Consider the following 12,961-nt stretch of genomic DNA (forward strand, 5'->3'; position numbering starts at 1 on the left):
AACAAAAATGGGGACGTTAACTGGACAACCAAAGTAACAAAGAGTGACCCAAATGTAAAAGTCGTACCCGAGAGAGAGCTAGACGAAAAAAGGAAATTAGAATCTTATCTGAGAACAATGGAAAAAAACAAAACATTAGACAGAAAAGTTAAATAATTTGAGATATATTTTTGTCCAACACTAGATTATTAATGGTTGATGATGATGACGAAAAGCTTATTCCTGCTGGTTATATACAGGAAACATGAAATTAGAACCTTATCCGATAAAAATGGAATAAAGAAACCCAGACAGAATAAGTTAAAAGGTTTGGGAGAGGTTTTGGTCCAACTCTAAACTGATAATGACTAATGAAAAGCATGTTCCTTTTTGGCTATATACTAAAAACATAAAATTAAAACCTTATGAGAATAGTGGTGTAAACAAACATCAGACAGAAAGAGATAAAGAGTTTGGGAAAGGTTTTGGTCCAACTCTAAAGTGATAATGACTAATGAAAAGCATGTTCCTTTTTGGCTATATACTAAAAACATAAAATTAAAACCTTATGAGAATAGTGGTGTAAACAAACATCAGACAGAAAGAGATAAAGAGTTTGGGAAAGGTTTTGGGCCAACTCTAAACTAATAATGGCTGATGAAAAGCATATTCCTTTTTGGTTATATACTAAAAACATAAAATTAGAACCTTATGAGAATAGTGGCATAATCAAACATCAAACAGAAAGAGATAAAGAGTTTGAGAAAGGTTTTTGTCCTACACTAGACTTAATAACGGCTACTGATGATGATGATGAAAAGCTTATACCTGTTGGCACTTACACCTGTCCGTATGGCACACCTGTTTTCCTCTATGCGGTGTGAACTTAGGTGTTAATGGATTACCCCCTTTATTGGGTGGCCGAGAAGAGTAGTTAGGTAAAACTATATTAGCCGTCAGCGAGGTTTTGACGGTTATGGCGTGCGCTGGGAGGTGTTTGTCGAGGGGTGCTTTGGGGTTTATTTTGGCTGTCGATGACGTGTGAAAGGTGTTGTTGTTGTTGTTACTACTATTGATATCACCATTATCATCATCAAAATCAGTATAATTATATCATCAACCCCATTATCAATATTATCATTTCTGTTATCATTATTACCATTTATAATCATCAAAATTATTATTATTATTATTAGTAGTAGTAGTAGTAGTAGTAGTTTTATTATTATTATTATCATTATTACTATAAATAGTAGAAGCAGTAGGAGAGGAGTGAAATAGTATATTAAATAGTACTAGATAGTATTAGATAGTAATAGATATAGTAATATGTAGTAATAGAAAGTAACTAGACAGTAGAGAACAGTACAAAGATTGAGAGATTAATAATAAGTGTAAAGTGAGGAGCAAGGAGTATATAAAACAAAAGTAGAGCGTGTAAAGAAATAAAAGTAAATAGAAAACTAAAAGGGGTAATGAGTTACTCAATAATAAAATACATCACACGAATATAAAATAAAAAGGTTATAAAAGTAATGTCATAAAAAAAAATTCAATAGTATTAGACAAGAAGCAACAAAAAATAAAAAAGTAAAAAAAAAAATCATACAAAAAAGTAAAAATATGTAACATGATAATAATTAGTAAAAATAAATGAAAAGAAAACACTAACAAACATTACAAAACACCCATTAACAAATAAGATAAAGCAACTATTCGAAGTAAAAATGAAAAAGTTGAACCACTCAGCAAAACAAACCATAAAAAGGAAACTAACACAAACACAAAAAATAAAAACCTAAAAAAAAATATATAAAAAACATTCACAAACCTCAAAACATCAAACATTTACAACCACACATTCCTTCAACTCTTACAAACACGATCTAATAACTCTTTTCCTCTCCATTTCTTTCCCTGTTTATTAATTTCCTTCAATGTATCTTCTATCAAGCGTCGATATTGCAGACTATTAGAGCGACAGAGAATTCCTTTACCTCCCCTTTACAATTCACTCTCCGTCAGCAATCTTCCCTAAATTATCCCACTATCATATCGGCACGTGCCAGGAGGAGGAGGAGGAGGAGGAGGAGGTGGTGAGGGAGGAGGAATACGAGGACGAAAGAGGATAGAGTAAATAAAATGAGAAGTAGGAGAGAGAAAGATGAAACGGAGAAGGATTAGGAGGAGGCGAAGGCGGAGGCGGAGGCGGAGGAAAAGAATAGGAGTGTGCAGAAGGAAAAAGGAGAAAAGATCCAAAACAAAAATAGCAACATGGGCAGGAGGGCGAGGACGAGGACGAGGAGGAGGAGGAGGAAGTAAAAAATAAGTATCCCCAAGTTAGTTTCCGAGTCAATCCCTCCACACTCGCTTGTTGCATTTCCGTTGTCAAGAGACGCAGCAAACTTGGGCGCAATCTGAGTCCAACCAAATGTAAATGAAACAGCCTCGTCACGGCGGGAAAAGCGAGATTGGAAGGTGCAGTTTTAAACACCAAGACGGAAGAGAGACGATTCAAGTTCGATGTAGCAGCGTCAAAATCATAATTCCCTTTGCGATATGTACAAATGGTAGGCTGTTGTTGTTGTTGTTGTTGGTGGTGGTGGTGGCGGTGTGAGGGGGGGGGGAGGGGGGGTGATAGTGGCGTTGTTTCAATCTCAAGTTCAATGTAGCGTCAAAATCATTCCCTTTACGATATATATAAATGGTTTGTTGTTGTTGTTGTTGTTGTTGTTGTTGTTGTTGTTGTTGTTGTTGTTGTTTGTTGTTGTTGTTGTTGTTAGGGCAAGGGAGGCAGCTCAAGGAGGAAAAAGCGATACTACAAGAAAAGAAAACAAGAATGAGTGGCCGCAAGAGGTCAATTAATCTTGTTGATGTTGTTGTTGTTGTTAGTACGAACCATGAAAAACATCCGGTTACTGTGTGAACCTAACTGGTCTAGCTACCTGTCTGTCCATCTATCTGTCTGTGTTTGTCTGTGTCTGTGTTCTGCCTGCCTAGATGTCAAGTCTAATTAAAGAGATGAGAAGAAAAAAAAATGTCTGTTCGTCTATCTGTCTGCGTCTGTCTGTTTGTGTCTGCCTGCCTAGATGTCAAGCCTGATTAACCCCGCGTCAGTATATGAAGAGTAGATCCCCCAAACTGAATGATCTATATATAGTCACTGCCGACATTAGGACCTTAGCATTAATATAGTTACGCGGGATAAGAGGTGTTTTAACTATCGTCTATATATAGATTCTACCGCGACCTGGGAGGATTGTTATATATCTGCCACACAAAACTGACTGAATTCTGGACCGTCTATATAGAGTTTCACCGCCGTCAAAGGGTTAAAGAAATGAGAAAGGAAAAAGTAATTAAGTCGAAATTGTGTATTAACATAACAAATAAATATAACTAAGAAAACACACGTAGAAAACCTCGATTTCCTACGTGAGTTTTGTTTTTCTGTTTCTTGAAAGTTACAGAAAATAATGTTTTGGAATGATAAAGAAAACAGAACAGGAAAGGCAATTACATAGGTCGAAAATTTTAACTATAACATAACGATTAAATAAAATATAGAAAATACACATAAGAAAAGCTGGAATTCCCTACGTGTGTGTGTGTGTGTGTGTGTGTGTGTGTGTGTGTGTGTGTGTGTGTGTGTGTCTTGTTGTTGATGTTGCTGTTGTTGTTGTAGTTGTTGTTACGGTTCCTTGCAAAGATACAGAAAAATCATGTTAGGAGAAATGTAGAAAAAATGTTAATGTGATATATTAAAAAAATAATAATAATACCGAGGATCAATAATTAGGTTACAGAAGTTACAGAAAAATCATGTTAAGAGGAAGGTAGGAAGTCAGTTAGTTAGGTAAATAAAAAAAATAATACCGCGAAGCAAGAATTAATAATACCATAAGGAATAAAAAGAACGAAGAAGCTGCTCGTCCGTTCCGTAAGAGCGCGTCGTTTATTTAATATTCTCGCAATATTTCTCATTCGGTTCCTTCTCTCATTTTTCATCCGTGTTCATGCACCATCAAATTCTCGCGTTTTCATTTCCCTCCTTCGTCTTTAAAGTTTATTGCGGAGTCGGCTTCCTCCTCTCATCCCTCTTCCTCTCTCCCCCGTCCATTCTTTCCTCTCACCGCCTCTCTTTCCTTTCTTTTCTCCCTCTTAGCTTCCTCCTCCTGTCCTTTTTCCCTTCCCTTCTCTCCCAGCTTCCTCCTCCCACCCCTCTTCCTCTCTCCTCTCCTTCCTTTCTTTCCTCTCACCGCCTCTCTTTCCTTTCTTTTCTCCCTTTTAGCTTCCTCCTCCTGTCCTTTTTCCTTTCCCTTCTCTCCCAGCTTCCTCCTCTCATCCCTCTTCCTCTCTCCTCTCCTTCCTTTCTTTCCTCTCACCTCCTCTCTTTCCTTTCTTTTCTCCCTCTTAGCTTCCTCCTCCTGTCCTTTTTCCCTTCCCTTCTCTCCCAGCTTCCTCCTTCCACCCCTCTTCCTCTCTCCTCTCCTTCCTTTCTTTCTCCTCCTCTCTTTCCTTTCTTTTCTCCCTCTTAGCTTCCTCCTCCTGTCCTTTTTCCCTTCCCTTCTCTCCCAGCTTCCTCCTTCCACCCCTCTTCCTCTCTCCTCTCCTTCCTTTCTTTCCTCTCACCTCCTCTCTTTCCTTTCTTTTCTCCCTTCCAGCTTCCTCCTCCTGTCCTTTTTCCCTTCCCTCCCTCCCAACTTCCTCCTCCTGTTTCTCTTCCTCTCTCCTCTCCTTCCTTTCTTTCCTCTCACCTCCTCTCTTTCCTTCCTTTTCTCCCTCACAGCTTCCTCCTCCCATCCCTCTTCCTCTCTCCTCTCCTTCCTTTCTTTTCTCTCACCTCCTTTCTTTCCTTCCTTTTCTCCCTCCCAGCTTCCTCCTCCCGTCCCTCTTCCTCTCTCCTCTTCTTCCTTTCTTTCCTCTCACGCCCTTCCTTCCCTTCACTCTCTTCTATCCCTTCTCTTCCCTTCCCTTCCAACAAGCTTATCTACCCTTATTTTTTTCTTTCCTCCCTTTGTCTATTTTCTTCCTTTTTTCTCACTCCTTTTCCTTCACTTCACTTTCCTCACTTCACTCCACTTCACTTTCTTTCCGACAACGCTTCTCAATTCCTCTTTCTCTCCTCAGCTTCCTTTCTCTGCTCTTTCTTCGGAATTACACACTCTCACCTCCCTCTGTCCTTTCCTCTCCGTTCCTTCATCCCTACCTCCTTCCTTTCCTCCCTCTCTCTTCCCGTTCCATACACCACTCCCCCCTTCCTCTCCTTTCTTCCTCCCTATCCACTGTTTCACTCCCTTCCCTTCCTCCCTCCCTCTCATCCAGACCTTCCCACTCCATTACTTCCTTCATATTTCATCCATCACTAACGCTGACTTCACGCCTCTCCCTCTTTCTCTCTCACATCTTTCTCCTCCTCCTCCTATTAAAATGTTTTCGTCCGCATTCACCCCATCTTTTAGGACAACTATTTTGGTTCAGTCATTTACCCACGGCACCTCGCAGCCAGCTAGACATCTAAAACTGTAATAAAAAGAGATTGAAAACACTTGGTAAAAAAGCATAAAAGTCTATAAAACAAGGGAATTTTAAAATGTTCTTTGGCATTTTTTTCCCCAAATGGTCTCACAGCTCTACCCCTGCGTTCCCTCTCTTAACTGAATAATTATAAGTGAAATAAAAATGAAGAGTAAGTATATAAAAAGTGAAATGAACTCTTTAGAGGTAAATTAATCCCGCTTAAGAGGACACCATTAACATTATTCAGTTGTTTACAGAGTATTAAAATTTACCACGCGTATGAATCACTTTCACTTGGCAAAAAAATAAATAAAGTTTAATAGCGTTACATTTTTATTCCGGGAACGATACCGGGAGAGAGCCTGAGAGAGAGAGAGAGAGAGAGAGAGAGAGAGAGAGAGAGAGAGAGAGAGAGAGAGAGAGAGAGAGAGAGAGAGAGAAGAACAGTGAGTGAGCGAAGAGGAGATAGAGGAAGGAAGGATAGGAGCAGGGAAAGAGGGACCTAGACAGTGATAGATAAGAAAGACAGTGATAGAAGGAAAGACAGTGAATAGACAGTGATAGAAAGAAAGTGAATAGACAGTGATAGAAAGTGAATAGAAAGTGAAAGTGAATAGAAATAGAAGTGAATAGAAATAGAAAGTGAAAGTGAATAGACAGTGATAGAAAGAAAGACAGCGATAGATAAATAGAGGGGTGAAGAAAGAAAGGAGACAGGATTAAGTAGAGAGTGAAGGGTAGGTAGGCCTATACAGAAAAGTAGAAAAAAGACAAAGAGAAAGAAAGGGGGACAGAGTGAAAAGAAACACACACAGACAGACAAAGACAGAAAGACAGACAGAGACGTAAAAAACAGACAGATAGGCATAGTGACAAACAGAAAGAAGGTCAGAGAGGAAAGGTAACTCAAACAGTGACAAATGGAAATGACAGGTGGAAAGGAACAGACATTGACAGACAGGTAGGGGAGGAAAAGGGGAAAGAGTAAGAGGAATATAATGATGAAGCCGCCTCGATGCAAAAATATATTACCATGACATAAAAAACGGTACTTCTTCTATAATGGATACGATCACGATAATAAAGGGAAAGCGAATTAGTATTGAAACGAGTTTGTGCTTAAGAGAGATAATATATACTAGTGAGCTCATATTTGGCGATTTAATGCATAGTGAGTCGGTATATGGCGATTTAATGGGTGAGTACTATAATATGGGGAGAGTTACATAAAGACAGTCAATAATTTAAAAGACGAGTTTGTTTGGGGTTATTTTGCGATGGAACCAATTCACCTGAGCACAAGTTAAGACCGTAATGATTTCACGTTTTTATTTTACTGCGGATGTGTTGCACGTGCTATCGAATTCATCAGACCATAGAAAAAATTATTAAAAAAAAACAAGCAGAAAAAACGACATAAGTCCTGCAGAATAACTATCAGTCACTAAACACAATTTATAAATGTAACAAGAACTAGTGGAATAATAATATATCAAGAGACCTACTCAAACACAAAGCACAGTATAAAAGCACACAATGTATACTCAATGAAATGTACACTATAAATATAACATGGTAATACTTATACTCCACACCAAAAAAATGACACAAGTACGAATTCCTCCTCGTTCCTTCACACTTCCTCCTTTCTCTTTTCTTTGTCTTGGGAAGAAGTAAATAAAGCTACACAGCATTCACCATTTTTCTAACCTACTTTTTCCTTTCCCTCCTCCTCTTCCTCCTCCTCCTCCTCCACTGCCTCCTCCTACTCCTCCTATCCTCCTCCTCTTCCTCTTCCTCCTCCACTGCCTCCTCCTACTCCTCCTATCCTCCTCCTCTTCCTATACTCCTCCTCCTCCTCCTCCTCCCCTCCTTCTCCTCGTGCACAAGACTGGTGCACCAAACGGTCAAGCAACAGCCTGGACGGAATACTGCTCTGCCCCGAGGGACGAAAAACCTGCCACAGAAAAACAGGCAACACATGCTTTCCGCGGCGCCTGCAGAAAACACTGATTATTCGCGGGAAACAGAGGAGAAAATATTTACAAAAAGTGTCATGCGCGTGCGGCAAGACGAGATGCTTAGGTGGTAGTAATGCAGGTTTGGTTCAGAATGTATTTAGCGAAGAGGAAATAACTATGCTCAAGGGAACGGAAGAGGAAATGTTTACAGAAAGTGTCATACGCGTGTAATGGAGAGGCTCTGGCTGAGTGGGTAAGGGCGCGATGTCCTGGAAGATCCGCTCAGAAGGGTAAAAAGCAAAGTAATTGAGATAAATATGTCAGTGAATTAAAGTCTACACCACACTTGACTTATTACCAATATTTCCAGGAATTATGGAGCCCAGTTTAGAGTCAAATCTTTGTTCTCGTACATACATGTCTCCTGAACACGACGATCATCTCAGAATTTAAATCACAAAGATTGGAAGGTAAATAGTGACCGTTCGGAAATTCATGGAAAACATATAATCAATGTCTCGACTTTACTCAAAGTTGGTGTGGTGTCCCGGTACTAAATGCTGACATGTCATGATTTACTGAGCAAGAAGCCAGTTTACCATTCCACAGTTATAGTACAGTACTATGCTGAATCATAACTATAAATGATTTTTAACTAAAAGTATTACTAGATGGGTTCATAAATACTATCATGAAGCATATATTCGTATTTGCTTTCGAATTCACAGTATTTCTTTATATTCATGCTCGTACTTTTAGAAATTAAAGGTATCGTATTCGCATTCGAATATTAAACTCTCTCTTGTATTCACTCCATCCCTGTCGGTAATGAAGGGCAAAATGTATTCAGCGAGAACGAAACCCCTCACTCCCGGGAAAGCAAACTCGGAGAAAATTATAATTATGATGTCTGACGCTTTACAAGACGAGGTGCTTGAATGTCACAGGTTTAGCTAAGGCAAGTAGTACGTAAAAAAATATTATAATAATGTCTGACGCGTTATAAGAAAAGGTACTTGGATGTGACACAGGTTTTTAAAGCAAATAGGCTACAAAAATGTTTATAATTATGTCTGACACGTAACACAGGCTTGGGTCTGGGCGAGTTTACTGGCGAAGACTCTAATTAATCGCTGTACAACATGAGCCGCCAAAAAATGTTACAATTATCCTCAACAAATATGAGGTGTTTTACAGGTTTAATATTTGCGTGTCTAAGAATATGTAAACAAGCCACTAATTTGCATAATGATTGCATAAGCTACTTAGTTATCTGTCGTCCTTCAAGGGAGCAATATGTTGGGAGGAATTTTGTCACAGTTTTGTTTTGTCCTTCGCCACTCCCTTATACCTTAAAACTATTGGAGGTTTATGCCTCGATGCGTGCAGTGAAAAGTAAACAAACCTCCGAAGTGTTGCATTAAAAAGTCATGATCAACTGCTGAGGTGTAATACGAGTTTAATTCTGAGTCTGTGTAATGAAAAGGCAAGATCTCCCAGCACAGAAAGCTTCCGAGATGTAATACAAGTGAATTTATAAATAAACAAACCTCGAAGTCGATGTTAATTCAGCCATAAATTTTGCTGCAGACGTGTAATGCAGATGTCTTTCTGAGTGTGTAATTAGAGAGAGAGAGAGAGAGAGAGAGAGAGAGAGAGAGAGAGAGAGAGAGAGATAAACTAAAAAATTAAAAATAAAATAAGTTACAGTACAAGACAACAAACGGTAAACTTTCGGCAGCAAAAAAGATCTTCAAAACTGTCATACAAGAAACAGCTAACAATAAAAAAGAGGAAAACACAAAATATGTTTCCTCCTCAGTATACAACAAACGCTTCAATTCCGAAATGACGAGCAAACAAAGGCGAGATTTTTACCCGTGTCATAATTAAGGTAGGAATTCAACCATCATGACCCACCTAACAATTGCAATCATTCAAAACTATCTACAAATTATACAACCTCATACTCATAATCTAACTCAACTTTTTTTTTCCCAGCGGGTTTTTTTTCTTTTCCATTTATTTTTGCCCTTGAGCTGCCTCCCTTCCTGTAAAAAAAAAAATACTTAAGAAATTACAAGCATACGGTACTACACGAGCGAGATATTTCCTGTACCACGACCAAAAGACATACGTAGGTGTTTAAAAGGTATAAAAACATGAAAACATAAGAACATAAAGAGTCTGCAAGAGGCATAAGGCAGGAAAGTAGGCAGGTTTAAAGACGCTCACCGAGACAAACATTGACTGTAGTGGGTTTTGTGTACGTGTTATGTCTTGAATAATGAAGCCCCAATTACACTTATGAACCGATGCGAAAACATTAATCATTCAACCTTTTACGTCCTTTAGATTCTTCAACTGTCTTCCGTCAAGCGTTCGCGAGCACTGCACACAAATCTTCCTCGACGCTCCAATGCATAGGCGAAAACAAATACGATATGCGATTGTTTGCTTTCATTTTCCCTTCCACGATTTTGTGTCAGCGTGTGAAGCCTGGGATAAAAAGATTGGTGACGGTGTGCGTGTGTGTGTGTGTGTGTGTGTGTGTGTAACCATCCGTGCAATAACTACACCACTATAGCCTTTTACCACTCACACTTTATAAACAAGAATACAAAAATGTATGAACAATAACATTACTACTATTAATAAAACAACAACAACAACAACAACTACTACTTCTACTACTACTATTACAACTACAACTACTACTATTACTACTACTACTACTTCTACTATAATACAAACCATTTTTCTTCAACACTTCTAAAGCGTATTAATCCACAGACTAGAAGATTCACCACCGAAGTTCACTTAGGACGAGACAAATGTTTACATGGTACGAGGCAGGTTTCAACATGTGTTACGGGGGAGTGAGAGGCTATTAAATTTCCAAGTATACTAGATGTGAAAGTAGTGTTGAAAAGGAAACAGCTGATGAGGAAGGTGAAGTGTGGGAAGGGCGAGTGGGTGGCCATGTAGGTAAGGTGTTTAGTTGGGTAGGTAGACAGACAGGTTGACAGATAGTTACACAGACACACAGCTTAGTAGGTTAATAGGTTGATAAAGTAATTTGGGAAGAGGAATGCAACGACTGAAAGTGGGAAGATGTGTTGGTTGGTATGAGGCAAGTATGCAGGTACGGATGTAGTTAAGGAGGTAGTTAATTAGGTGGGTAGTTAGGGTGGCGTTTAAGTAGGTACGTTAGATAAGTAATCGAGTTGGATTGTAACTTACACTCCTTGGTTTGGTTAGGAAAGGAGCAATATACAGGCTTGTGCACTTTATAAATCCAAAACCTTATATGAGTACCATCAACTCACAGAAGGGGTTTACAGACAAAGAGGGAAATCACTTATTAAGCACTCACTAGCTTGGTTTGGAACGAACAATAAGCTTACACACTAAAAGTACCACTACCTCTTTAAAATTTTGTCATTAGAAGGCTTAAAAATCGAACAAGGGGATATTCTTTTAAATCCTCGTAGTTTGATTTAGGAACACCACAATAGGTCACATAGTAAAAGATTTTATATATACCAGCACCAGAAACTTACCCCTACAGTCCTACACACGCACAGACGAAGCACTTGCTCAGTCTGAATATTAATCCCTCCCTTGAGTTGCATGCTGGCAGAGTGTGTGCCTTTGACGGGATTATATGAAGAAGATTGACGTGAGAGGTGAGACTAACAGTAAGCCAGATGTTGTGTGGAGATACGCGGATATGTGTGTGTGTGTGTGTGTGTGTGTGTGTGTGTGTGTGTGTGTGTGTGTGAATAACTGAATATAATACTAGTCTAACATTAACTTTGTCAAATCCATATTCTTAAAGCTGTCCTCTACTACTTACTTATATGGCTCTCTAACCATATATTTACCAAGTTATATATTTCAACTATTTATTCATACTACATAGGTATTAAGTTACTGTTCATTTATCACTTGATTCAGTTGGCTATTACTTAATTTATCAATTACTGCTTATTTTATCAATTAATATGAGCTTGTTTTTCATATGCATAACATAGCGTATCTATATGTATTTGTTTACCTCTTCGTGAATTTGCTTAATAAGTTGTCTATATTTCCTCACTGATGAAAGGAGACACACTATAAAAAGGTCAAGTTGAGTTACATTTATCTCCCCGAGTCTATTAACCTCTATCGCTGGGTAGCAAAAATGAATATAAACTGTCTGCCCCATATTGTAGCGGCTAATTACCGCGTCATTCGCTGTCACCAACTTTTGTGTTGCACATCAGGTATTGTAATCACACGCAGTTTATTGTTTTTATATCCCATTCCCCTTTGTTGTGATGCCATGATGCCAGGCTGCTATACTGTTTAGTGTTATTTCATGTTTTGCAAACGGTGTATTGTCATATGGTTTTTTTTACCAATAAGCAATATCAGATTATGCATTTATACTTATTTATAATCTAGGTCCTTAAGTATTCTCTCTTCTAATTTTGTCCTTTTCTCATTTCACTTATTGGAAAAGTAAAATTCTTTGATGCAACTATATTTCCATCCTTTTAGATTGAGGAAGGTAAAAGTAGATAATAGCGCACTGAAAATAAATGTCATAGTTTGGTGCTTTTAAGTGGAATAGATGAATATTTCTTTCACGTAACGCGTCACTATTCATTCAGTTGGATGGCGTGTGCTCCTTTTAATTAGGCCATGAAACGACGGAGAAGAGAAAGGAAAGGGAAAATAAAGGGCAAATAGAAGTTTATTTTATATGTGCAGCCTGAACCATCGATACTAGGCAATCTTGAACAGTTTACAAGATTAAAAACAACTGGAAGAGGACTATAACAAGTTGGGAGGGAGGTAAAAGGAACTGAAGGAATATAAGGAAGGAAGGAAGGAATATGTAATAAGGAATATCCGTAGCCTAGCATTACACTTATTTATGTGTCGGCACTCGGCAATCTGCAGCACAGCCATAATAAAAGAAATATAAATATCCGAGGGAGAAGAAATTATGAATAGTAAACAAAACAAGGAGCGAAATATTCATAGCCTAGCCAGAGCATTTTCTTTATTTTACCGGCACTGAGCGATTTTGTCAACTCTAACATCATAAATAGAAATGTTTATACTTGAGAATCCTCCTTGAGAATTTAAAAACTGTATAGATATTGATAGATCGATCATCATCACCATCATCATATTCACCCCCTCCCCACATGACAGTCATCACCACACACACACACCACCACCAACAACAACAACAACCTTATCACACACCAGTCACCACCACAGCCTCAAGCACCGCCATTACCATCAATAGCACTTTGCAACATTACGAAGCTGGAATGGTAAGTGCAGCCGAATGCAGACCCAATACACGAAAAGAATCGTAACTGCCCTCGTGGAAATAATAATAATAATAATAATAATAATAATAATAATAATAATAATAATAATTAGAAAAACGAATAGAGCTTTCCAAGGCATATATACGTATCGCCCCTTATGATAGC

At 38.4% G+C, this 12,961-nt stretch overlaps 1 long non-coding RNA gene across 1 annotated transcript in view; it reads right to left on the reverse strand.

Annotated features, from left to right (window-relative positions):
• LOC127001931 (uncharacterized) overlaps positions 1-12,961 on the reverse strand; it is an 81,752-nt gene that overhangs the window by 67,616 nt on the left and 1,175 nt on the right. The window lies entirely within an intron of this gene.

The sequence above is a fragment of the Eriocheir sinensis genome, chromosome 22 (genome assembly GCF_024679095.1).
Source record: "Eriocheir sinensis breed Jianghai 21 chromosome 22, ASM2467909v1, whole genome shotgun sequence".
Classification (NCBI taxonomy): domain Eukaryota; kingdom Metazoa; phylum Arthropoda; class Malacostraca; order Decapoda; family Varunidae; genus Eriocheir; species Eriocheir sinensis.